This window comes from Dipteris shenzhenensis, chromosome 20 (genome assembly GCF_047967505.1).
Source record: "Dipteris shenzhenensis isolate YYH24624 ecotype China chromosome 20, Dip_SZ_1.0, whole genome shotgun sequence".
Classification (NCBI taxonomy): Eukaryota; Viridiplantae; Streptophyta; class Polypodiopsida; order Gleicheniales; family Dipteridaceae; genus Dipteris; species Dipteris shenzhenensis.
Genome location: NC_141615.1, coordinates 45227526 through 45253565, shown reverse-complemented (window position 1 = coordinate 45253565; position 26040 = coordinate 45227526).

The following is a 26040-nucleotide window of genomic DNA, read 5'->3' as shown; positions in this document are numbered from 1 at the left end:
AGTGCTTCTATGGTTGTGATACAGGTGTAGATGCAAAATGGACATGCTTTATTGCACCCTCTCAGAAGATGCAAAAGGGAAGCCTACAATGGGAAAATGACATCCTTTCTTACAACCAAAGCGCAACCCTTGATCATCATAAAAAGGATCCTAAGTGGGACCCCATTCTACTAATTCCATTGGAGCAGGTACACGTGTGTACTTTGCATGCTGAACTACGTATACTTGATAAGTTACTCTATCTCCATGTAGTTTATGCTTGGAATTTGAGGCCACAACAAGTCTCTACACAATACATTGCAAAAGTGAAAGAACTACTCTCACTAATGGGACTTCATGGAGGCAATGTGAAGCTTAAGTAGGATGAGAAACAATGAGGAAAGACACAAAATCTTCCTGCTAAAGTGTCCATGGGTGGAGGAAAGGCAAGGAGGTTCTTGTCGAACAACAATGCTGATATAAAAAAACATACATGGGCTCAAAGCACCCTACATTGGGAGTACTAGAAAGCTTTGTGCGAGTGCACTATGAATCAAGCTTCACATCCGTGAATTGCTACTTTGAGAGAAAAACTATGGACAAAGTTTGATGCATTTATAAAGTTTCTTAGACAAGGTCAAATAGATGAGCTTTATTATGAGAGATTCATGACAACATTGGGAGAATTCATATCATTGATGGGAGAAGCATGGGGGGACACATATTACACATTACATGGTAATCCTCCTTAGGTTGAAATTTTGTGCTTTAAACTTGAGTAAGTTTATGTTTCTAATACGATGCTTTTCTTTACAACATACTCTTTATGCAAATGCACCATGGTTTGTGGAGCAATGGGGCCCTCTGTCCATTTGGAATACTCAAGGAATGGAGAGATCACACAACAAAGCAAAGGCAACCTACTTCAAGAATACAAGGCATGGGGGTGGTATCGCGCGAAGCAATGCACTACACAAAATGTTCGACTGGTTTTATAGATGTCTAGAGGCCAGGACTCTCAAGCACGACAAGGTAGAGGTCTCAAGCCTCGAAAAAGCCGTTCAACATATCAAGAATACAAGGCGATGTGCTGTTTGGAAGTCCTCAATAGGGAGTCAAGGGGTTGCACTTTGGTTGCAATGTAGAGTCGAACAGGGGAGGCGTTGGGTCCTAAGAGAACCCAAATACAAAATGTTTGATGAATATAGTTAACACTATTTTGAGTCAATTATAATTCCAAATTTCATAAATTTGTTTGGAAATTGAAGAGTTTCATGTGCATGTGCATGTGCATGTGCAAGATGGTAGGACGGAGGTGTGGGTGGTGAAGATCTAGCATTTACTGAACTGATGACAAAAGATGGGGCGGGGGGGGGAGGGGCTGCACTTTAAAAAAACCCTAATTTAAAAGTGCCTATAAATTAAAACCCTAAAGTGCTTTAAAAAAGACTATATAAAGCACTTAAAGACCCTAAAATCCCTCATTTTTATGGCACAAGTTAAACAAACTACTAGACCCACTCAATACCATTTAGATGCTACACCCGCTCTCCTCCTCACAAGTATATGGCCTCTGAACACACTACGAGCCCCAGTGGCCAACATGGCAAAGATCAGCAAGGATCTAAAGGTGGTTCTCATCATCAGGAGTCCCAGCAACGCAAGTCCCCACCATCTAACTCTCATAGGGGATCCCAAGTATCTCAGCACGATGAGGGATCCCTACATGCATTCAAGGGTTCTCTCGGTCCTTCCACGCAACTAACCATGGAAGTAGAGAGGTCTCCCAAGAGGGACAAAATAGTCCAATCAATCGTGATCAACTGCCCCTCCCTCCTCCATGGGGTCCTGGCATGGAGCATCTAGAACAACAAGGGGAGCAAGAAAGGCAAAGTGAGGAGATGGAAAGATTAAAGGGGACACAATAAGAGGAACTATTTGGCAGGCTCTTAGACATCATCAACCTTCGCCCCAATCCTCCAACCAAGTAGACCACATGGAAGAGCACCATCAATCCTCTGTGCCTTGAGATTGCCACATATGAGGAGATTCTAGTACATAAGAGCCTCAGCTTGACTCACAGCCTTAGCAAAAGGGAAAGAGAACAAGGACAAAGCAAACCCCTAGGCATGAGAGGCCATCTCAATAGACCCACCAGACAAAGGAAGAGGAGTCTCAAGAGGAGGTTGCAAGGGAGGAGAGGTGAAAGAAATTCAAAGCAGACAAGTTGCCATGGAGGCATGTCCAAAAGCTATTGCAGGGTTCCCCAAATATTAAGAGGTGCAAGAAATCATATGTAAAGGCACTTCAAGAGATCCGCAAGTTCCAGACCACAGTGGAAGGGAGGAGGAGGGAGGAGGAAGGAGGAGGAAGGAGGAGAGGGAGAAGGAGGAGGAGGAGGAGGAGGAGGAGGAGGAGGATCAATGGCTTGGATTCTAGTGCCTTTTCCTTGCATCTGCACCCTTGGATCTATTTGTAGATGGATGGCTTAAATTGACCCCCCTTCTCTTTTGTTCTCATCCATTAGATCCTTGCCATTTTCAAGGGCTTAGATTTGATTCCTCTATCCTTTGGTGGTATCCATTGGATCTACACCTTGATCTAATGTCTTAGAGGGTTCTACCATAAATTTGAAGGTATCCGTTGGATTCTAGATGAGATCAATGTCTAGGAGTGAAGATCATGGGTCTAAACCGTGGGTGAGAGGTCTCTCCACCCATAAATTCTCAACATGTCCTTTTGTACACCTCAATGTACCATTGCCCCACACAAAGGAGCACTCTCATTGGTACACCTCAGATTTCTCATTAATCCCTTGAAACTAGATTTGCAGGCAGGCACTCTTTCCATTGTGAACCAAGTAACTACTAACTCAAAATTGAAGCCGAATCCTACTATCTTATCAATTGTTTAAGGAAAAAAGAGAATGAGTAAAATAGTGGACATGAGACATGATACAGGGTCCATTAACACCTGATCCTTCCTACAAATGTCAGGGGTAGTGATTTATTATTGATTTTGTGATGTCCATATTTTGGAAGCTGAAGTCCAACAAATACATGAATAAGGTGATACAATAATTGATCCTCGTTGCAATTTTTACAATATTGTCACATGGACTACAAGCATATGAATAAAGGTGTAGCCATCCTTCAATCTTGCATCCATTTTGGATTTCGTTGCTCCCTCTCGCATCGATAACATGCATTAAATGAGAGGAATGCTGTAAGAATTCAGATTGAAAACAAGAAATTTTGAATGGATTAGTAATTGAAAATATTTATATTATAATATACAATATATAATTATTATAACCACACAGTGGAGGCGGCATGCTTCCTTCCCCAAAGAGTTATAATCTGAGGGAATGGGCCCTTCCCTGGGTACTGTGATAATGCCGAGAATATTAGCACTGAGGATAAGTCTCACGAATGGATAAGAAACTGGCATATTACCTGAATGTCAATAGTCATAATAGTCGAATGCCGAGAGATAATATCCAAAAAACTTGCCAATGTGACCCTGAGAGGATTTGCGTGTGTCCTTGAGTGGGGGATGATTCTAACATTCTCAAATCGTTCAATAGACCCTGGATAGCACAAAAGACAACTATCATTAGAGGAAGTCTAAAGTAGAGCAGGTAACATTCTCACTCTCCACTTAGGTAGCGTTATGTGCCTCTTCAACCTCAGGAAAATGGGAGCTTGATCACTATAGTAAATTGAGGTTTTAGGCTTGTGAGAGTAGAGCATAAGGTCATCGCGAGGCTCTCCAAAGCTTCACATGCCAATAAGCCAAATCTTGCAAATCAAGTAGACCATCTCTTGAAAACAAATAGGTTTGAAACGTTTAGATTGTCTTTTTATTGTGGAAAGCACCTATATGCTTTTAGTGCTTTAGTCAAAAGCTTGGCTTCTACATCAAACTAAATCAAGGGCATAAGATGAAACCAGATCAAGGGCTTAGATTCATGACAAGTGGTTCAAGGGTGTGAAGAGAGTGGAAGAGAAGTAAGGAGTCTCACTTGCAACTTTCTCACATACACAATGGGAGAATACACACAAAGGTGGAGGCTAAAAACAGTTTTCCTCTTCTTAGTTGTGAAAGCCAAAAGAACTCTCTAAGTACAAAAGTAATAGGTAAACCCTATATGTGGGTCTCAAACCAAACTCAGCTAACTAAGGTGGCATACTAACTGAGCCACTAACTAGTGTACATAAAGATAGCTATCATCTAGCTATTATTCATGGGCAGTGTACCAATCGCATCTGCAGCTAAAAAGTCAGTGACATAAATGCACAACGGTCACCCTGGCATATCACGAGTGGAGCTTGATATCTCAACACTCTCCCTCGAGCTCAATCCCAATTCCTGCACACCAAGCAGGTCTCTAAACTTGCGCAGCTTCTCTATGCCCAATGCCTTTATGAATATGTCAGCTACCTGATCCTCTGTGTTGACATAAACTAGATCAATAAAACATACTAGAACCTTCTCCCTCACATAGTGATAATGCACGTCAATGTACTTTGTTCTAGCATGATAGACTAGGTTATTTGCCAAGTGTATACTGCTCATGTTGTCATAATAAATGACAATTGGCCCATCTGTAGACTGATGCATATCATAAACTAGCTTACGCAACCAAGCTACCTCACATGCAGCCATTGTTGCACCCCTGTACTCAGCCTCTGTGCTCGACAAGGCAACTGAAGGCTGTTTCTTGCTGCTCCAAGTGACTGTAGCACTCCCAAAAGAGAACACATATCCACTAGTAGATCATCTATCAGAAATACTACCAGCCCAATCAGCATCAGTGTATCCATGCAACTGTATCTGAACCCCAGTCTCATAAAATAGTCCATACTGCAATGTGGACTTCACATACCTCAGTATGCATCTAGCCGCATCCAAATGCAGTTTCCTTGGAGCCTCATAAACTGACTTACCAACCCCACAGCATAGTTCAAATTTGGCCTGGTAATAGTCATATAAATCAAACTTCCTACTATGCATATGTACATAGTAGGGTCTTCTAGAAGCTCACGTGCATCTGTGCTCAACTTCACATTCTACTCCAAAGGAACTGAAATAGGCTTATAGCTTGTCATCCCATATTTGGACAACATGTCCAATCCATATTGCCTCTGCAAGATGTGGCGGTTAAAGGTCACTGTGCCTTTACCCCGGTTATGTACAATACTCAAACACATATATAAATGAATGAAAAAGAAGATTAGGGTGGTTCTGCACCCACCAAAACTTGTGTGGCTCTCTGTATCTCTCTCTCTCCTTCTTCCGTTCTTGCTTGTGTTGAGAGCACTCTCAACTAGTATCAGAGCCTGGGTGATCTAGCTGAGCGTGCGTGAATGCCTGAAGCTCAGCAACTCTATGGAAGGAGAAGCTCTGTGGGTGACTTTACTTGCATCCGAGTGTGTAGAGACCTCGGAGGAACCTTTGGAAAAGTCACTTTGGTTTTGCGAAGTGGTTTTGAGAGCCTGTTAAGTGTTTTCAAAAAAAAAGTCGTTTTTTGAGCTTTTCCCTATTCCATTCGATGACAGAGACTCCATATTGACTTGTAGAGGCAACTATTGCTTGCTTTTGGTGTCCACTTCACTTCAGAAGCTTGGAAACACCTTCATTCTTGAATCTGGGATCATTTCATTGGATTTCTGACTCAGTGTGTCAGTTTTTGCGTTTTTTGCCCGGGTGTTGGAACTCAAGTTTGGAGCAACCATTTGCAGATCTGTCAGTTCCGGTGGACTCAGGAGGTCCTAAAACTTGTATGTTGCTCATCATTCACACTCCGGTGGAGTTTACAAACAGCTTTGTTTCCAAAAACTTTTTTCAGTCCATGTGTTGGACCCAGTGATTGAGACCACGGTTTCCAAAACCGTCTGTCCCATTGCATTCTAGACGCCCAAAAACCCCTACCTATGAGTTTTTGCGTGATTCGGTGAAGGATTTTCAGAGTTATAGATCTCTGTGTATTCGATTTCGTCTCTTTGTTATGCATTTTTCATTCTAAGGTTTTGAAACCTTAGATTTATGCCACATGGCAGTGGATAAGTGTTGACTCCCATTTCTCACTCATCGGTTGGGATTTTGGAGTTCTGGCAGAAGAGAGATATTTGCAAATTTTCTTGTTGATTCCGAATATGCAATGGTGCCCATGTTTTGAGGCATCTCAGGTTCTATTTTCAGTAGCGGTCATTACCGTGGGACTATGATTTCTTGAGCATACCTTATGCAGATCACTCTGGTTGTAGTTTGAGCAGTGTGCGCTCATTCGTGGTGTGTATTGGGTTGCAGTGGATGATTCATAGGCAATTTGGATGCATTGCGGTCCTTATTGGATGCGCTGATAGGCCCAAATTGCCTTGTGGGATGCTATTTTTTATGGACGCTTTGCACATGGATGTTATTTTATGCTGAGGGACAGCTTTGACACATTGCAGGTGATGCACTGATAGTGCTATGCTCTCTTGGATGAGATATTATTGATGCATATGCCCATGGACAGTGTTTATGCTTGAGCCATTTGGCACTTATTGGCATTTTGGATTGCCATTGCAGTTGGCATTTTCTTTTTGGTCCAGATTTGCTCATATGGATGCAAAGTACATGCACATGAGTCAGCTACATCTTTTGATGCTTTTGAGTTTTGGTGATATTTCAGTCTATTATGGTATACACAATTGGGTGCACCTGGTATTTGGTGTGATTCTCTCTTGCAGGCACTAGCATTTGGGATTTTGTTTCATTTGCATCATGGCATCCTCTTCCATGTCTGAAAAGGAGTTTTTCAACATTAAAAAGTTTGATGGGACAAACTTTTCTTTCTGGAAAGAACAAATAAGGGATGTGCTTATTCAAAAGAAGCAGATTAAACCCTTGGCAAGGATTGAAGCTAAGCCTGCAAATATGTCTGAGGATGATTGGAATGAGTTGGATGCATTAGCAAAGTCTACTAATAGACTTCATCTTGCAGAGTCAGTTTATTTCACAGTAGTAAAAATGAGAAGACTACGGAAGATTTGTGGAAGAAATTGTGTGCCACTTATGAGAAGGAAACTACCTCTAATAAAGTTTACCTCATGAAGAGGTTGTTTGAGCTGCAGATGAAGGAAGGGGTCTCCATTGCTTCTCACTTGAATGAATTCAATATTATTTTCAGCCAGCTTCAGGCTCAAAAAATGAATTTTGATGCGGAGAATAAGGTAATATTTCTCTTATGTTCATTGATATCCTCATGGGATACCTTCTGTACAGCTGTCAGTAACTCTGCACCTGGTGGAGTACTGAAATTTGATGATGTTGTGGGTAGCTTGTTGGCCGAGGAGATTAGACGGAAGTCTATGGATGGCAACAAGCAGGATGCAGCCTTAAATGTGCAAAGGGGCAGATCACAATTCAGGGGGAAGTCCCAAGAAAGAGGGAAGTCTCATAGCAAATCCAGGGCACGGAATATTGAGTGTTACCATTGTGGTAGGAAGGGGCATATGAAAAAGGATTGCTACAAGCTGAAAAGAGTGCAAAAGGATAAGAAAAAGAATGCAAATTGGGGTGCAAATCAAAAGGAAGAGAGTCCAAGGGAGGACAAAGGAAAAGTGAAGATCGAGGAGATTAATGCAGTCACACATGATAGTGACAATGACGTTCTCTTCATGTCTAGTTTATCTGCAGAGTTGCTTACCACTTCAGATGATGCATATTCCCAGGATTGGATTTTGGATTCTGGTGCTTCATTCCATGTTACTCCCCATAGGGAATGGTTCTCCACTTATGACAGTGGAAAGACAGGTTGTGTGCATCTTGGAAATGACTATGCATGTGACATAGTGGGAGCAGGTGACATAAAGTTTTCTTTTGCAAATGGGTTTGCATTTGTTTTGAAACATGTGAGACATGTGCCTAAGCTGACCAAGAGTCTTATTTCAGTGGGTTAGCTAGATGATGCTGATTTTCACACCACTTTTGGCTTTAAGAGTTGGAAAATTCAGAAGGGCTCTATGCTTTTGGCTAGGGGTGCCAAGTGTGGGACTTTGTATCCCTTACATGTATCAGGGGTATTTGATCATGTTGTTGCAATAACCGAGCAGCCAAGCACTTCTTTGTGGCATTGCAGGTTGGGGCACATGAGCCAAAATGGAATGAAACTCGTATGCCATTTGGGTTATGTACTGCATTTGAGTTTCTCTGATTTTGAATTTTGTGAGCATTGTCTCTATGGGAAGCAGACTAAATCAGCCCATTAAAGAAGGGGGAAGAAAGAGTTTGAAATGCTTGATTTGGTGCATTCAGACGTATGTGGTCCCATGCCTACACAGTCATTAGGCGGGGCTAAATACTATGTGACATTCATGATGATGCAACTAGGAAAGTGTGGGCTTATGCTATAGCTCGGAAGAGTGATGTGTTCTAGGTATTTCAGAAATGGCTGGCCTTGGTTGAGAATCAATCAAGTAGAACGCTTAAATGCCTATGGACTGACAATGGTGGAGAGTATCTCTCTCATGTCTTTCAGCATTTCTGTGATACACGTGGGATTAAGAGGGAGCTCACATCCCCTCGTACTCCTGAGCAAAATCCAGTTGTAGAAAAGATGAACCGTACCATTCAAGAAAGGTTGCAATGCATGCTTTCTAATGCAAGTCTTTCTGGTGGTTTTTGGGCTGAGGCAATGAAGACTGCAGTGCATGTGATCAATAGATCACCTAGTAAGAGTTTGGATGGTGGTATTCCTGAAGAGGCATGGAGTGGCAAGAAGCCCTCTTACTCTCATTTGCGTATATTTGGGTGTGAGGCATATGCACATGTGCCAAAAGAGCTTCGAAAGAAGCTAGATCCTAAGTCTAGGAAATGCATCTTTCTAGGTTATGGTGAAAGTGGAGAGATGGGCTATCGTCTCTGGGATCCAGAAGCAAAGAAGATCATACGCAGCCATGATGTGGTCTTCAATGAGAAGAAGATGCATAAGGCACCCATGAGGGATGTGGAAATGAGGAGAATCACTTTCCAAGATGTGAATCCACCTGCATATGTTGATAGACAGCAAGCTGTCCATGCACCAAATGTGCAAGAAATGGTACCACCAAGTACTCCCATAGGTATACAATCAAGGGTAGATGATGGATCATCTATTGGTGGAAATGATGAGCCAAATGTGGCGGATATGCAGGTGGGACAGCAAGCTGAAATTCCCTTGAGAAGATCTTCTAGAGTGTCTAGACCACCTGATAAGTTTATTCCAAGGGTAGACTATGTGATGCTTACTGATTGCGGGGAGCCTTCTTGCTACAAAGATGCTATGATGTGCGAGGATCAACGCAAGTGGGAGTATGATATGCAATCAGAGATGAGTTCACTTATGAAGAATAAGACTTGGGACTTGGTTTCTTTGCCACATGGAAAGAAGGCATTGCCATGTAAATAGGTCTACAAAATGAAGGTCACAGGTGATGATGTGCCTAGGTACAAGGCCCGTTTGGTTGCTAACAGGTTCAAGCAAGAGAAGGGTGTGGACTTTGATGAGATATTCTCTCCGGTTATGAATAGATGCATGCTTGGACTAGTGGCATCAGAGGATATGGAGCTTATGCAGATGGATGTCAAGATAGCTTTCTTGCATGGGGATTTGCATGAGGAAATTTACATGGTGCAGCCAGAAGGCTTTGAAGAAAAGGGCAAAGAGCATTTAGTTTGCAAGCTGAAGAAGAGTCTCTATGGTCTTAAGCAAGCGCCTAGAGAATGGTATCAGAAGTTTGATGCTTTCATTCGGTCCCAGGGTTTTAGAAGGAGTGAAATTGATCATTGCCTCTACACTAAAAGGGCTAAGGATAATAGCCTGATAATCTTGGCACTATACGTGGATGATATGCTATTGGCTAGCAAGAATACTTATGAGCTAGATGCATTAAAGGCCAAGTTGCATGAGGCCTTTGATATGAAGGATTTGGGATTTGCAGGTCATATTCTTGGTATGCGCATCACGCGTGATCGGAGGAAACTCCTTTGGCTTTCACAAAAAGAGTATGTTACGAAAGTATTGCAGCATTTCAATATGGAGGGGGGGAAGGCAGTGAGTACTCCATTGCCTCCATATGTGAAACTCAGTCACACAGATAGTCCCAAATCAGATGAGGAGAGGGCCATGATGGCCAAGGTTCCTTATGCATCAGCAGTTGGGAGTCTTATGTATGCTATGATAGCTACTAGACCAGACATTGCATTTGCAGTGGGAGTTGTCAGCCGGTATATGGCTAATCCAAGAAAGAGGCATTGGGAGGTAGTTAAGTGCATCATGAGGTACATGAAGGGTACCAAGGAGATGTGCATCTTCTTTGGTAGAGGAGACATGCGTGTACTTGGGTACACAGATTCAGACTATGCAAGGCATGTGGATAGTAGGAGATACACTTCTGGTTATGTGTTCACCTTTGCAGGTGGTGCAGTGTTGTGGATGTCTCGCTCACAGAAGTGCGTTGCTTTGTCTACCACAGAGGCTGAGTATGTTGCAGCCATAGAGGGTTGCAAGGAGGCTATATGGCTTGATCGGCAAGTGGGAGATTTGGGGATTTATACAGGTGTATCGACATTGCATAGTGATTCCATGAGTGCTATTCAGCTAGCACGAAATCCGGTCTTTCATGCAAAGACCAAACACATTGAGGTCAGGTACCATTTCATCAGGGAGATACTTGAGGACAAGCACATAGAGCTTGTCAAGGTTCATATAGATGATAACCCTACAGATATGCTGACGAAGAGTCTACCTAGTCAGCAGTTTGAGTATTGTCATGTATTGATGGGCATTGGATAGTATGCTCACTGGTTGTTCTCCCGTAAAGGCACATTGTCCTTTAAGTGGGAGGTTGTGGGGGTTAAAGGTCACTGTGCCTTTACCCTGGTTATGTACAATACTCAAACACATATATAAATGAATGAAAAAGAAGATTAGGGTGGTTCTGGACCCACCAAAACTTGTGTGGCTCTCTATCTCTGTCTCTCTCCTTCTTCCATTCTTGCTTCCGTTGAGAGCAATCTCACAAGAGCCATATCCCACTTGTGGATCTAATCACCTCAATGCCCAAGAAGTAACGCAGCTCTCCCAAATCATTCATCTCAAACTTCTGCTTCAATAGCATTTTCACATGAAGGATATCTTCATCACTATCACCTGTGATGATCAAATCATCAACATAAATGACAAGCAGCATAATGCCTTTCTCTGTTTTTCTCACATAAAGTGAGAAATCTACCTTGGAAATCTGAAAGCCAATAGTGACAAGATACTTCCCTATGTTGTCAGACCATGCTCTAGGTGCTTGCTTCAAGCCATACAAGGCTTTCTTCAACCTGCAAACAAACTCAGGATGAACATCATGAACATAACCTAGTGGCTGCTCCATATAGACCTCTTCTTGCAAATCACCATGCAAGAAGGCATTCTTTACATCCATCTGATCTAAAGAACATCCCTTTGATGCAGCCATAGCAATGACTGCTCTTATGGTTGCCATCCTTGCAATCGAACTAAATGTTTCTTCATAATCAATGCCATATGTCTGTGCATACCCTTTGACAACTAATCTTGCCTTGTATCTGTTCACAGAACCATCTGCATTGTGCTTCACCTTATAAACCCACTTGCAGCCAATTGCATTCTTGTCTTTAGGCAAAGGCACCAATTCCCATGTAGCATTTGCTTCCAAGGCATCCATTTCTTCATCCATGGCTTTCTCCCATTTTTCTTTTCCCATGGCTTGCTCAAAAGAAGTGGGTTTTGGTTCTTGTATCACTTTGACCATATAGGCACAGTGAATGGCTATAAATCCATCATATTTCAGCCTATCCACAGGATACTTAACTCTGGTAGACCTACGCAAAATAGGCTCACTACCAGGTGCTCTCAAAACACCCCTTGTCTTCCTTACTCCAGGTGTAACAACAGAAGGAATACCCAATTCATCATCAAGGCTCTGTTCTGAGCCACTGGATTCACCATCCACATAAGAGTGACCTGCATTCACATCAACCATGGGCTGATCTACTTTCTCTTTTCCCTTTCATGATACTTGCATACCACTATCTGCAATGATTTGAGGAGATTCTCCTGATCTCAATTTGCCTGTCCATGGCGAAGTATGTGAACCACAGCTAGAGGAGACTGTAGGTCCACTAATATTTTGTGATTGTTGTTGTGAATTCTGTGCAGCATTACCATTTTGTGCATCTACATCATCAATCACATTTACTGGTTTATACCAGCTTCTTATCTCATCAAAAACAACATCTTTGCTCACTGTAAACTTACAAGTAGAAGGGTTATAGCATCTATACCTACAGAGAATAACCAATAAAGATGCACTTCTCAGCTTTTGGATCCAACTTGGATCTCAACTCATCTGTCACACGAACATAGGCAATGCAACCAAAAACTTTCAAATGAGAAATATCTGGTTTCCTACCAGTGTACCTCTCCTCTGGTGTCATGCCATGTATTACTACAGTGGGAGTCCTGTTCATTATGTAGAGTGCTGCAGCAACTGCTTCAGCCCAATAATAATTTGGCAGGTCTTGTTCGTTGAGCATGGCACGAGATACCTCTCCAATATGCCTATTTTTCCTTTCTGCAAGTCCATTTTGCTGTGGGGTATGACTGCATGGATATTCTTGCTTTATGCCATGCTCCTGTAGGAATCTTTTTTGCTGTAGTCATCAATAAAAGTGACAAAATAATGACAACCTCCAATAGATGCAGCTTTAGTAGTCCATACATCAGAGTGGATTAATTCCAATGGCCTCTTACTCTCTTGAAAATGTCTAGGAAATGGTTTCCTTGCCAGTTTTCCAAATTGATAGGCTTCACATACCTTATACATTTTTGCAACCTTGAACTTAGGCAATCCTATAATAATATTTTAGGCCTGCATTAATTTGAGTCGCTGTACGTTAACATAACCAATGCATTTATTCCAAATATCAATATCTGCACCATAAACAGATGCTCATTTCTGTCATCACCCTCTCTACTAGAGGATGCATAATTGCCTTGCCACAATTTTCCATTCATGATGTCATTCTGATGTTTACCATTTTACCACAGTAGTAGCATTCAACATTGTTGTTTGCATTTTGGCCTCTCTGCCATCCACCACGACCTCTTTGACTCCCCCTGCCTCTAATGTTACCATGTCCTCCTCCATAGGACTAGTTTTCTTGAATTTGCTACATATTCTGATTTCTGCAATGGCCTTTAGATCGGCTTGCTCTACCTCTGCCTCTACCTCTTCCAGCATTTGAGTAGAAGACAGCTTCTTTTGAAGTTCCTCCTGAAGAAGATGCACCACTATTTCTCTGCTCTTCAAAAATTAGAAGAGCAATCAACTCCTCAAAATCAAGAAATTTTTCACGGACGGCAATGGATGTCCGGAATTGTGCATAATCCTTTCCTAGCCCATTCAAGGTCACAGAAACTAAATCATCATCTTCCACTGGCGACTCAATGGAAGCAAGTGCATCTGCAATCTTCTTCACCTTCATGTGGTAGTCATTGATGCTCATATTTTCTCTCTGCACATTATGCAACTCCCGCTTGAGCTGCATTTTCATGGCTTGCGTATTTGTGCTATATATTTTTGTCAAAGTATCCCATGCCTCCTTCGACGTGCTTGCATCCTGAATATGCACAATCATAGAATCTGAAATACTGATAGACAGCCAGTACATAACTTTTCTGGCTCTCTCATGCCAGCCTTTAAATGCCTGCAACTCCTATTGATTGGGAACATTAGGAATAATTGGTTCTTGTTCAGCTCCAGTAATGAACTCCCAATAGCCTTTTCCCTTAAGGAAATTCGTCATTCTAAACTTCCATGCTTGGAAGTTGTTCTTGCCAAGCTTTTCAGTGACTATTTGTGAAAGAGCATCAGACGCCATTACAGAACAATACAAAAATATTATGTCACTATAAAAAACACAACTTCTGCCTCACAAGGGCAGATCTACAAAATTGACGAAAGTGGTATTTGACCACACAGTCACTTCCTAGTGACGATTTTGCATCAATAGGCAATAAGAATGATTCTGTCACTCCCAATATCTCTGCACACAGGCGTACGATGCAATTTCTATGGTAACTTTTCACCGACCTGCAGAATAGTGGTCGCACAGCAAAAACAGGGCACTTTCCTGAGTGCCTGCAGAAAACTTCCACCACCAAAACGGGCCTCGAAATGACCTCAAATAAAAAAAATAATGTCACCTAGGGCTTTGCCCTGTCTGGCAGTATATACTGCCCTCTCGCCACACCGCGAAGGGCGTCCCAATCTGAGACAGTGCACTCTTGCACTTTCCAGCTGTGCTACCTGCAGAGATTTGCTCCCAAACTCGAAAAAGGAAAGCAACACTGATCCTCTTAGCAAGACACTGCGAACTTGGTTTGATTTCTTGAGCTTCTTACCATGAACCAAGCTCTGATACCATGTGAAGAGAGTGGGAGAGAGGTAAGGAGACTCACTTGCAGCTTTCTCACATACACAATGGGGGAATACACACAAAGGTGGAGGCTGAAAATAGTTTTCCTCTTCTTAGTTGTGAAAGCCAAAAGAACTCTCTAAGTACAAAGGAATAGGTGAACCCTATATGTGGGTCTCAAACCAAACTCAGCTGTTATTCATGGGTGGTGTACCAACCACATCCAGCTGTTATTCATGGGTGGTGTACCAACCACATCTGCAGCTAACAAGTCGGTGACATAAATGCACAACGGTCACCTTGGCATATCATGAGTGGAGCTTGATATCTCAACAAAGGGGGTGTGAGAAAACCCAAACATCTCCGTAGGCTGCCTGCAATCATTAGGAAACACTAACTGGAGGCCGTTTTAAGACCCCAAATCTCCCCTACTGGATACATCATCGAACATGCTCTGCACATATTCCCATCATCATTGAAAAGTAAGGTAAATGTTTTCATTGACATAATCCATGTTTTACCTTAGGCCTAGATCATTGCATTCATTATGTATAAACCCTTTCTATACATATGGAGGTGTGTATTGTGTGGGCTTGGATTTAATACAGACTCTCTTTATGTGGTTGGAACCTTCTTGCACATATACAACATGGTTTGTGGAGCAATTCACTTTTTTGAGCATAACAAGTGCATTTCTCCATCCTATAAGAAGAGTGTTTCTGAAGATTGGGTGTCTGCCATGGGATTTAAAAAAACTGGTAAGTTTGATTTGCAACATGTGTGTTAAAATTCCACTTTTTCAAATTATGTTTACAATCTATGATATAAAAGACTATCAATATAGTACTTGGTAGCATAAAAAACATTCTATTATAAAGCATAAAAAGTACAATGTTAGCATTATAGGTTGATGAATGTACTCTTTAATATGCCTTCTGCTGGTTGTACTAATACAGTGCTATTTTAGCATTATAGGTTGATTGCATCACTTAGTACTATAGATGGTAATTAAAACCAATAGCCTTACACTGATTGTACTAGTTTTAGTGCTATGTACACTAATGGTGATGTGTTAGATCTAAATTTAGCACTAATATAGTTCTAATATAGCACTATTTCACTATTAATATAGTAGACTATAATGGCTACTAATATAGTACTATTACAGTACTAACATAGCACTAGACATTTCTATTTCGGTACTAATATATTATATAGTACTGATATAGACTAATATAAAACTATTTTAGTATCAATATAGTAGACTACTAATTCCTACTAATATACTACTAACATAGTACTGATATAACACTATCTGTTTCTATTGGACACTACTAATATATTAGATAACTAATATAGTACTCATATAGTACAAGATTCTAATATTATACTATACTCTTTCTATAGTAAAGTACTAATATAGTATTATCTTTTTCTTAGCAATACTAACATAGTAGGGCGCTAATAGTACTAGTCTAGTTTCTATAGTAGAGTACTAAGTAGAGTACTAATGTAGTAGTAATACAGTGAAATCTATGACTATTGCACTACTGTCTATTTCTCTATTACAACTAGTCTAGTTGTTAATAATAAGGTGGTCGAGTTAAGGTGGTATAGTTGGTTTAATACCAAACTGTTTCCATGGAAATTGGTGCCTTTGCCTAAAGACAAGAATGCAATTCGCTGCAAGTGGGTTTAAAGTGAAGCACAATGCAAATGGTTCTGTGAACAGATACAAGGCAAGATTAGTTGTCAAGGGGTATGCATAGACATATGGAATTGATTATGAAGAAACATTCAGTCTAGTTGCAAGGATGGCAACCGTAAGAGCAGTCATTGCTATGGCTGCATCAAAGGGATGGTCTTTACATCAGATGGATGTAAAGAATGCTTTCTTGCATGGTGATTTGCAAGAAGAGGTCTATATGGAGCAACCACCAGGTTATGTTCATGTTGTTCATCCTAAGTTTGTTTACAGGTTGAAGAAAGCCTTGTATGACTTGAAGCAAGCACCCAGAGCATGGTCCCACAAGATAGGACAGTATCTTGTCACTATTGGCCTTCAGATTTCCAAGGCAGATTTCTCACTTTATGTGAGAAAAAGGCATTATGCTGCTTGTCATTTATGTTGATGATTTGATCATCATAGGTGATAGTGATGAAGATATCCTTCATGTGAAAATGCTATTGAAACAGAAGTTTGAGATGAATGATTTAGGAGAGCTGCGTTACTTCTTGGGCATTGAGGTGATTAGATCCACAAGTGGGATATGGCCCTTACAGAGGCAGTATGGATTGGACATGTTGTCCAAATATGGGATGATAGGCTGTAAGCCTATTTCAGTTCCTTTGGAGTAGAATGTGAAGTTGAGCGCAGATGGAGGTGAGCTTCTGGAAGACCCTACTATGGACAAACGCATAGTAGGAAGTTTGATTTATATGACTATTACCAAGCTAGATTTGAGCTTTGCTGTTGGGTTGGTAAGTCAGTTTATGCAGGCTCCAAGGAAACTGCATTTGGATGCGGCTAGACGCATACTGAGGTATGTGGAGTCCACATTGCAGTATGGACTATTTTATGAGATTGGGGTTTAGATACAGTTGCATGGATACACTAATGCTGATTGGGTTGGTAGTATTTCTAATAGACGGTCTACAAGTGGATATATGTTCTCTTTTGGGAGTGCTGCAGTCACTTGGAGCAGTAAGAAACAGCCTACAATTGCCTTGTCGAGCACAGAGGCTGAGTATAGGGGTATAGCAATGGCTGCATGTGAGGTAGCTTGGTTGCATAAGCTACTTTATGATATGCATCAGTCTACAGATGGGCCAATTGTCATTTATTGTGACAACATGAGCATGTACACTTAGCAAATGACCCAGTCTATCATGCTAGAACAAAGCACATTGAGGTGCATTATCACTATGTGTGGGAGAAGGTTCTAGTAGGATTTATTGATCTAGTTTATGTTAGCACAGAGGATCTGGTAGCTGACATATTGACGAGGGTGCAGAGAAGCTGTGCAAGTTCAGAGACCTACTTGGTATGCGAATTGGGATTGAGCTTGAGGGGGAGTGTTGAGATATGAAGCTCCACTCGTGATATGCCCGGGTGATCGTTGTGCATTTATGTCACCGACTTCTTAGCTGCAGATGTGGTTGTAGCTAGATGATAGCTATCTTTATGTACTCTAGTTAGTGGCTCAGTGAGCATGCCACCTAGGTTAGCTGAGTTTGGTTTGAGACCCACATATAGGGTTCACTTATTCTTTTGTACTTAGAGTTCTTTTGGCTTTCACAACTAAGGAGAGGAGAACTATTTTCAGCCTCCACCTTTGTGTATATTCCGCCATTGTGTATGTGAGAAAGCTGCAAGTGAGACTCCTTCTCTCCCACTCTCTTCACAATCCCTCACTGCCTTCTCTTGAGCTTGGAGAGCTTGGTTCATGCGCACTTCTTCTACCTCCTTCTCATCTATTTGCACCTGAAGTGCCTTGACCTCTATAGCAATTGCGTAGAATTGGTCTTCGATTTTTGTTGCAGTCTGTCTGTCCAATTCTCTTGCATATTCTTCCTTGGCCAAGCTAGTGAATAGTTCGGACATTTGGATCATTTGGCTAGCTTGATGTTGGAGAATGACAGATGGTGATGAGGACTGGTGATATTGCTGATACAAGTGGTGCCCATGTAGCCATCCTGATGATTTTGTAGTACTTGTGGGAGGTTGTTCCAATGGTATTTCAGTCACTTGTGTACAATAGTCACACTGTTCATCTAGCACTAGCTCCCCTTGTGGCTCATCGACTGGCATGGCATTGATGGGCGGTTCTGGTGTTAATGTAGCCTCAAGCTCTGGTGCTGATCTTGCCTCAAGCTCTGGTTGTTGTTGTTGTTGGAGATATATTGGTTGCAGATGTGCACCGAGCTGTAGCATCTCGTGGGTCAATTCCTCAATTCCGACCTCCAGAATAGGCATTTCTTCTGAGGCATCTGCACTTGCCAATGTGATAGTAGGAGAAGTTGGTGGCGGCTCCCATACTGGTGAGAAAGGACTCCTCAATTGGTTTTGGTGACTGGGGCAGAGTCATTTCTCATTCCTGTAGCTCTTTTTTGATGATTATAGCCAATAAGTATGGAATTTTACATTTTTGGCCTGATGAACTATCTAGTTTTTTTGTGAAGAAGATGACTAAGTGTTGGATCTAGTATTGCTTTAGTTTCCTACTCAAAAAAAAAATGTGTGGAGTGGAAGCGAATCGGGATCTATTTTTACCGCACTTAACCCCTAGGATTGTGGATAGGAATTGTGCTGCTTCCTTGAGGCGATGGTTAAGGATAGGGCGAAGTAATATGCCATACCTATGGATTAGTGCCCTTGGCGAGGAGAGTCTGTACTTCGAGAAATTTAGCAATGGTAGGCCGTGTAGGGTATTTGGCACCTTGTGTTGGAAGTGAGAAAGCCCTTTGAATGACTGTAATGTCGAGGATAATGCTGAGTGGGCCCTGATGTATAGTGATGGTATCGTACTTGCCAACCTGTGCATTGCTGGAGTGGTAAGAATGAAGAAAGTCTCTGATGTATGTGGTCATTGTAGGACTGTCCTAGAGGACGAGCATTTTTCGAGCGATATCTTCTGAGCGTCCGAGCGAATGAAAAAAAAAGCTTCCAACTATGTAAAAATATGGCAAAAATAGATACTAACAAAACATAGTTTCACTTAGAAATATGCAAAGTATTATAGAAATTCCTATTTTATACACAAATCTTTACATGAATCTTTGGGAATGGTGAGCAACATAATGGGATGGCTTTTGAAGAAACCCACATGTAGGTAGACTTCTTTATGAAATTTCCCTTATGATCCTTCTTCCAACTTTTACTTTAATAGGGGGTAACATTGAAAACCCTCTCTCAACCTAGCCTTATGAAAGGGTTCTTTTAGAAAAACCTTACTGAAGCAGGTCATCAAGGTAGTTTCACCAACGAAACCCCTTTGAAGTAGGTCTTCCAAGGTAGTTTCCCTGGCAAAACTAGCATGGACAACACTTTTAAAAGTGTCATCACTTTCACATCCAATGTCCAAATATAGTCATTCAGCCACTCAAATTGATTGGAAAACCCCATTTCAGCACATCCATGGGGTTATATTTTGAAAAATCTTGCATACATACTATTGAATATTAGATGTATTTTATGAGAGCAATATATAAGCCCAAGTTAATACTTATTTATAGTAATTTAAACTTCTTTAGAAACATATCCATAAATATCTTGTTATTTATGCTATTAAAACACTAGAATTCTCTTGTCATATTGATATAAATGTGTTTAATAAGTAATTATATATGTATAATATTATTACATTGAGAGTGATTATGAGGGATGTTTCTTAAAGGAATTATTTTTCAACACTTTCTTTAGGTAATAACATGGCTACAAAGGATGTCTATTGAGAAGAGAATTTATGTTATGTAAAATTGAACGAGTGACAATTTTGTACATTTTTATGATAAAGGGATCTAGTTCTAGTGAAAATAAAAGTGTAAAGACCATGTTTCCTAAAGAAACACAATTTTTTAAATCTCTTGAAAAACACGCCCAGATAAACCTGCTCATAGGTTTTTGCTCGTAAAATTGACACATCCGACTATCCTCCAAGGATTTTAGGCTCTCATGCAAACTGCCTAGAGCCCTTTGCTCTAAGTAAGATGTTGATTCCTTGGAAAGAGCATAAGTCAATGTCGGTGGCCAAACAAGTTCGAGTGATTGGGCCTCATCAATGGCCGGTGGTGACTGGGGTGGCATTTGTTCTTCTTGGTCATGCACTGAATCCTCCTTGGACTATCGCTATGGACCACAAATGCTTGTGGTCACCGTGGTTGAGAGGATGTAGATGGCTGGGAACTCTGGAGGGGGTCTCGTGGGGTTTAGGTGGTGGGCTTTTTCTGTGCCTCCTCTTTATTGGCGGTATTTTTCCTGAACCTGCATCCATGTGCATGTTGTGTACCATTGATCATTAGATTAGTTGGCATGCAGGTATGACCTTTGTGTGTGTGTGAGAGAGATCTTATTTTTATACATGCTTTGAGAGTGTGGAATGAAAGTGTGTGGCACAATTATTCATGCAATCATCTATGTATCTAAGAGAAAGCGTGTGAGTGCACGTGACCTAGTAGCTAGGTAGGGACTAACAATATGCTTTTTTTGCTAGGATTTCATAGTGCAGCTAGAACTCAGGCATCACTTCTGAGCCCTAGGTTAAAATCGATTGATGCTACCTATATGTGCAAAGACGTACATATGCAAGTGAGTGCTCGTGATACAATCTATTACTAACTAAGGAAGACTTGGGTTTCCCAAATCTTTGTTTTTGTCGAGGATGGCTTGCATGTTGAAGTAGTAGCGCTTCAGTCGGCTCTCGTTTATTGTTGTCTTGAATTGGACTCCATCCAATGTTTCTAGCAGCACAACAGCTTTGATGGGATTCATCTTTCTTACTCAATAGGGTCCTTGACCTAGATACTTCAGTTTTCCCTTGTGTACTTTGGCATTGTATAACAAGACCAAGTCACCTTCCTTGATATTTAGCTTTAAGATTTATGTCAAACCATGCCTTTCTTCTGCGTTTTTCTATTGTCATGGCATGGTAGGCGACTAGTCTTGTATGTTGAGGTCGAGGTGGGTTGTTGTGCATGATGAAGATGCAACTGTTTTCATCATGGCCACCGACGATGCAGATACGGCACCACAATCTTGGCGGTGGATTTGCAATGATCGTGGCTCTTAAGACCAAGCACTCATTTACTGTATGATTGGCCATGTAGTGTGGGCACCAGACATTTTCTTGCTGTGGATAAGTCTGAGGTGGCGACTGAGACAAGTGAAGCTTTTATTCCGTGGCTTGCATCATGTCTTCTTTCAACTTCATGGTCATGGCCTCTAGGCGATCCTCATTTGACATTTCGGCAATGAACTTGGATTTTTCCTTTTTAGAGCGCTTGTCTCGTGCACTGGATTTGCAATCATCACTCCTGGAGTCAAAGTCGGCAGTCATCCCATCCTCGATGTCAATGGTTGCTGCATGAGCAGCACTGAACGTTTCATAGATGCTAATCTTTTTCATATCCTTTTGGATTTTCTTCCTTAGGTCTGCAAATGAACCAGGTCGTGAGGTACTTTGCATCGAGGCATGGGTCACATTTGGCGATTAATCTTTTTATCTTGCCCAGATACGTGCGTACATCTTCTCGATGGCCTTCTTTATCTTGCTTAGTTGGAGAGCGGGATCATCTTGTAGTCTCTTCATTTGAAAGCACCTTTTGAATTTTGTTTGAAGCAGGCCCCATGTGGCTCGCTCTTCTACTAGGAGGTCTAAGTACAATTCAGACGCTTCATCGCGATTAAGGCCATGGGAAACCAGGACACCTTGGTTTCATTGGATTGATCTCCACCCACTCGACATGTGACATCAAAATGCTAGAGGAAACGGGTTGGATCTCCCCTACCATTATATTTGGAAAGTTCCAGTTTTAAAAAATGGTAATTAACCGAAATTACTTACATCAAGTGTTATTCGTATAGGCGCATGTGCGTACTCAAACTCTTAGAAACCTAATGCCCTTGCAGTTTATAGTACCAAGGCTTTGTCACAACCTTGTATCTTGTTTTCTTACACTTTGTAATCTTCTTCAATTTCTTCTCTCCAGCTTTCTTCGAGTTAGACGGTTTATAAAAAGATAAGACTATTGGGGGCATTTTGATAGGCAACTTCTAAACACTAGAATTTGCACTCGGTATTGGATGTTGAAGTCCTATGTTCTCAAGGCCATGTGCAATGAATGGAATAATTGATCACCATACTCACAAAGCTTGGGTAAATGTAACTGCAACACAATAGCGAACTACTGTTACCGTAATGCTTTCACTATGGATGATAGAATGAGCTTCTCATTGAGTACCAACACAATGTAGGTGAAAGAATAATTCTACGTGTGCTTTGATTGTTAACATATTCATGACTGCTAAGTTTGATTTACCATAAGACAAGCACAAAGGCGCAACATGCGATCAATTCAAGTTTTCCATGAGTCAAAATAGACATGGATGCACAAGTGACATACGAATCAACCATTTCTGAAATTCAAACAATTTGAGTCATATCCTAATGCTAGGAATGACTAGCTAATAAAAGACCTTTTGATAAAAAAGGTCTCCTACGTCGAAGGTACAAACATGTACACCAATGGTTGCTCGTTACAAATGTCACAAAATAAGGATGACAAAAACTAGTTCAAATAGACTAAAAGGAGCATTGAACAAATACTTTTATTTCAATAATTCGTATTTCATTTTTGTAGCAAGTATGTTTGTCACAAGACAACTGACAAACAACACAGCTTCTAATGAATTTCAAGCACTTCATAGTTCACATGATTTCAATGAAGAATACATGAGTTGTTTTAAGTATAAAGAAGATAAGACATTCTGTTAATACTTGGCATCAAACAATTAAGTTTTGAAAATAATCTAAATTTAGGGGAGATTTGGTCTTAGTAATTTCATCCACAATCTTCTGCAATTTTCAGGATGAAGTTAGTAAACTTAGTACAAAAGGTGTAACGTTGAAAGTCATCTTTGGGTCTCTATAGCTAAGGATACCAAGAACATAAACTTGAGTGAGGTTCAAGCCTTGATAGGAGTTTTTAGTGTAGAGAGTGGAGCACAATGTCAAACAATATTAAGGCAATTTGTCGATAAAATTTATAACCATAGTATTGAACAGATTCGCGTATCAGCTAGAACTAAAACTAAACAGATTTACGTCAGTAGCAGTTAGCTTTAGGATCAGCATGTACACAACAATTCTCTAAACGCAAGTGGCATTTGGCTTTAGTACTCACATCCACAGTTAGCTTTAGGATCAGCATGTACACAACAATTCTCTAAACGCAAGTGGCATTTGGCTTTAGTACTCACATCCACAATTTTTAGTGCATTCGAGGATGAGACTTCTAAATCTAGTACAGAAGCTGAACACATTCTGGTCCCTAATTTGACTGTATATCGCTGAAAGTTATGTTTTGGTTTTCATAGCTAAGCATACTACAAAATTCGAAGGGATTTGAATGTCCATGAAATTACCAACTATAGTACTCAAGCTAAACAGATTCGAATCTCAGTAGTAGCAGATAACTTTAGAGACTAAAGTGCAGAGTTTTCATGTGCAGAAATTGCAGAGATTCCAATGCCTAACTCAAAGATGTAAACTTGAGTGAAGTTCAGATCGGTAGCAGTTGAGCTCAAAAACTAAAACACAGAATTTTCATATTATTGACCATAGAATTTTTGAATGATTACAGCGCCAAAATTATTATACTGATAGATTTCTAGATGTAGTAACTCAACGTCACATAGACATCATGGCTGCAATTGACAATATGTGGAAAGACTGATGAATTTTTACATTTAATAGAGCAACATATCACATAGACACCATGGCTACAACTAACAATATGTGGATAGAGTAAGACAATAAAAAAGAATAAAATTCATATTAGTACAGAGTGGATGTTCCTAACAATATGTGGATAGAGTAAGACAATAAAAAAGAATAAAATTCATATTAGTACAGAGTGGATGTTCAAACATCCCATTTGAAATAAATACAAAATGATCAAATTAAAATCTGTTCTACTTGTACAACCTTGTAGGCAACAAAAATCCTCAAGCTCAGCAATTCCTCTCTACATACAAATTGTTGCAGAACTGTCACAACAGACTGTTCCTCTGATGTATTTCATGCAGGTAAACAAATCAGAGTGGCTTTTTTGGACTAGTAAAGAATGTAGGGTTCTGCAGAGACTTATCTCCCAATATGATTGGGAGATGTCACCGTCAGAATACATAAACAAGTCGTCACACAAACACATTTTGCTAATCCAACCATGAGAACTCAGGATAATCCTAAAGTGCTTGCAAGACCAAGAAACATACAACAGTAAATTGTAACATGTAGACAAGAATTTGCAGCAGACTCAAACAGGTATCCAACTACTCACATGACTTGAACGCAACACTGGGCAAACACATTTTGCTAATCCAACCATGAGAACTCAGGATAATCCTAAGGTTCTTGCAAGAACAAGAAACATACAATAGTAACATGTAACATGTAGACAAGAATCTGCAGCAGACTCAAACAAGTATCTGACCACTCACATGACTTGAACGCAACACTGGGCTATAGACATAGTTGTCACTGGTGCTTGGAGCTGCAGGTTCAAGCTTCTGAGAAAGAAGAACAAGGGCCGTCGTTTCAGAAGAACACAAGTCCCTTTATGAACCAGACAAATCGTCTGAGATAGAGTTAACGAGTGGTTGGGGCTGCAGGTTTGAGCTTCTCAGAAAAAAGAAGGAAGTCCGTCATTTCATAGGAACCCAAATCCCTCTATAAACCAGACGAACCAGTTGCAGACGGCTAAAATTTTAGGGTTATGCTATGAGCCACGCGTTGTTAATGACAAGCAAGCCAAATCTCCATCCGAATGACAAAAACTAGCTTCCAAATCTGGCCTTCGGACCATGAAAGCTTAGAGTTCAAGAAAGTTCCGATGGTAGTCTTATTACATTTAAATTTCTTAAGTAGCAACTCAAACCCGAACTGGTGCAGCAGTTGCACCAGGTTGGGCGTTCATAGTGGAACTGTGTTGAAACTTCATTAGTGGCAAAGAATAGCCGAAACCGAAAAAGACACAAACAAGCAGAGAAACTATGCACTTGATCCTTTTTCCATTACAAGGATTGCATGCACAACAATTGTCATGTCGATAATTCTAACACCCCCTTGGAGGGCCAATGTGATGTACAAGGAAGTGATCAATCACCAAAAGGAGATAAGTTCAGGCACTGCGAAATGCCTCTAACTTCACATGAAGTGCTTTGGTGAAGATGTCTGTAACATTGTCATGTGTTGACACATAGATCATACTGATCTCCCTTGCATGCAACTTCTCTCTGACATAATGATAATGAATCTCAATGTGCTTCGTGCGAGCATGAAACACATGATTCTTTGCCATTGCTCAATGAGAATTGGAGAAGGAGGGTAATCAAAGAACTAAAAAAGACAAAAACTTTTCTTAGCTCAAACAGAACATACAGTAAACAAAAGTGACGAATCACCTCCTATACTTTTCGTCGACTCCATCATCACAACTTCGCCAGTGCTAGCCATCACCAACACCGTTTTGCACTATAGAGGAAAACGAAACCTAGATGTTGGATATTACTCTATGTATTCCTTTTATAAGCAAACACATAGCCGACCCAAACACAAAACCGTTTCGATCGCCTCTCCTTTACTCTGAAAGACAACCACGTGCAAACCACCTGCCACCATGGCCCTCTGGATCCTCCTATTGCTATTCTCATCAATAGATGGCTCATGAAAACGCAGCAAAACGGCAAACACAGACGAACATAGATGCTTCACGAACAGAGAACATCCGACGATCCTCTGGAAAACCCTCTTTATATACCCAGTCGTAGCAGCACGCAGCTACACTAGCAAGCTGCATGTCTTG